Genomic DNA, 3,159 nt, shown 5'->3' with positions numbered 1-3,159 from the left:
TTTATTGACTTTTCACTTGTAAATTTTGGCTACAGTCCAGCAGATATTTTTGCATGTGCATACTTATGCTGGAAGTCAATGGCATTAGTCAGTCTTAGATGGTAAGGATTTTGCTTTGAGCTCCTTGGTCTTCACTGAAGACCAGAAAACTGTGCATAGTTAGGGATTTTGTAAAGTGTTGAAGTGGTATGTTACTGAGACTGAGCTTTCAAACTTATTAGTCCACAATGTAAGTAATTTCCGGTCTAAGCATACTGACTATGTCAGATGACCCAGCAGATGCGTTTTTCCTTGTCTTGCTTAAGGGAACTGGTCATGACTGAGTGCATTGCGTTAACAAAGGAATATTTAGCCTTAGTCAGAGTAATTACACAGACAAAAGCATGGTGTGGCCTAAAATAAAACTATGGTATAACAAATTACTTTGTGACAGTGTAGTACTTAGATTATTAAAACAAGATACTAATAAATACGTATTTATTAAAACAATATGCATTTGCCTTATGGAAAGATATGAGAAGAAATCTATGGATGAAAATCTATTTTCCAGAAACAAGGAAACATGGGCATTGTGGTATATAATCTCGCATCACCCACATTTGGGATTCCTGGCATGGAATCACATAGCCCAGAGTGAAGTGTGATCCAGTAAGCTGGGCTGAGCTCACTGAGGGGAGGGGGGCACGTGCCTGCTGTCTTCTAGTGCTTGTCTGACTTGATCATGAGTTGTCATAGCCTGCTAAAATGACACATCAAAACCCCAGAAGTTTGCAGTAGGTTGCGATCCGATGAGCTTGAAACTGCTTCCAAACAGGATTAAAGCAGGAGTACCCACAGGACAAAAGGTAGGCATCCAAGAATAATGCTTGTGACAACTAGTATGGAGTGTGTATGTTAATGCTGTTCCTCTCCTTGATTCCCTTTCTTTGTGCCTACTCATGTAGCCCCTTTCTGAGGAGTAGGGTGGGTAAGTGACTGCAGCAAAACGGGAAGCACAGAGAGCCTTGGGCCCCAGGGTGGTTCAGTGCAGCATCCCAGTCTGCTGGCCCCCAGTTTTGCTTCAGTCCTTTGCTTTCCTGTGAGAGTGGCTGTGCAGAAGAGCAGCTCCCTCAATGTATCACAGTTACCAAGTCTCTTTCTACTGAAATCAAACTGTCATCTTTGCTTTTATATTTTTTCAGGGATAAATATAGATTTCATGTGGTTGCGTGTTTTCTTGCCACAGGAAAATGTACGTAACAATGCAAAGTATTTTCTCGATGCGGTGCTTCAGGAAAGTATTTCTACAGCTGGTAGTTTTAGTAACCCCTTTTCCTCCACTCTCCTTTCATCACACTTTTTTTTTTCCATGAAACATACGTTTGAGATTTGTGTTCCTCTAGTCTTAATCGTGACATCTTTCAAAAATTACATAATTTTCAGTCTGTCACCTGTCCTTGAGCACTTCCGTAAAGTTCAGATGGGTTTCCAGTTCATGAGGATTTTCCAGTATTTCTTTTTTTTTCTTTGAGTGAAAAATTTCACATGGGCAACTAGAAAAAAAAGTCTTTGAAAGGGAAGCAGTAAACGTTCGTGACTGTATGCTTCAAAGCTACTCTGTACCTGACCTGCAGAAAACAGGTCCTGCTCGTAGGTGGAGGTTATTGTTACAAAAGACAACTTCTTTTGTGCCCTAGGTTATTAAAGGACATGGTCAAAAGCAGCTAAATGGAATTTGGGGCTGTAATTGTTATGTAACTCTTTTTTCCCTGTTAATAACAGAGTGGTGGTCTGTGTTATTCCAGCTGTTTTCAACCTTGGAAAATTAACTTTTGCTGAAAGTAACATTTACAGTTCCCTCATTGCTCTAAATTTTAAACAGTGCTGCACAGAATTGGAGAATGTATAATTTCTCCAAGGGTTGCACAATGATATGACATGAAATGTATTTTGGTTTCAATTTGTAAAGCAATCAGAAAGCTGAGGCTGCGCTGGCTCTAAATACAATGCAACTCTTGACCCTGCTGTCTGTCAACCAGCACGCCCAGGTCCCTTTCTGCAGAGCTGTTCTCCATCCTTTCCTCTCCCAATTTATACTTATGCCCAGCAATACTCCATTCCAGGTGCAGAATCTGGCATTTGTTCTTGTTAAATTTCATGCCACTGATGATTGCCCAGTGCTTCAATCTCTTGTGATCCCTTTGCAAGGCCTCTGGTCACATTCACGAGAATGAAAACCAAGCTCTTGGATCCAGCTTCCTCATTTATATTCACTGACTCTTTCTCGCGCTCAAGAGCTCCATTGCATAGTCTACATTCACAGTCCATGGAAAAGTCACATTTATTTTCTGTTGGAGTTTTCTTCACTAATGAGATCTGAAAGTGTGCTAAGAAAATCGGCACTGTATTGACAAAGCATGTATTTGCACTGACTTTGAATTCCTCTGTGGTGTTCAGAGAACATGGTCACAGATGATTATTTCTGTGGTGTTGAAATATCACAGTGGGGTAAAGGGGTTAGGGATTTTGATTTGGAAGAATAAGTACTCTTCCTCAAAACAGATTTTTTTTATCCATTTTATCAATATGATTTTTCTTTATCCTAGTTTTCTAGTACATAGGTACGAAAGTAAATAATTTCATGACATAAACAGCAAACATTAGGAAAAATATAAATTAAAGTAATTGTATACAACAGTAATTGAGGGAGTTGGGGATAGATAAATACTTGGTTATAGTGACTGATGAGTTGTAAATTAGCGGTATAGATAACATAATGTGCGAGTAATCTTTGTGGTAAAAAGCTGGTGTTTAGTGTTTGAGATGCTTACTATAAAATATATTTCTACTTACTTGTAAGTTCCTGAAAATATTTTTTAGGCTTTTTTTTTTTCTATGCTGAGACTCAGCCTTGCACTGCATTTCAACAAAAGTTATCTAAGAACTTGTAACAGAAACTACCTGTAAAATTTCCTTTCCTGGGGATTGGTTGAAGTAAGTGGGGAAGAGATTCTGAGCAGTTCATATCCCCAGGAGGAGGGGAGGGAGGGTCCGCTAATTGTGTTCGGAGAGTGGTGGACAGTCCCCAGCTTCCTTCAGTGATCTGTTCCGGAACCTGAGTCTAGCAGGGCACACTGTTAAGAAAGCTTTTCGGTGGTGGTAATGCAATGAGATCTTTTG

Source organism: Falco cherrug, chromosome 5, assembly GCF_023634085.1.
Source record: "Falco cherrug isolate bFalChe1 chromosome 5, bFalChe1.pri, whole genome shotgun sequence".
Taxonomy (NCBI): domain Eukaryota; kingdom Metazoa; phylum Chordata; class Aves; order Falconiformes; family Falconidae; genus Falco; species Falco cherrug.
Note: the sequence above shows the minus strand (reverse complement) of the source record.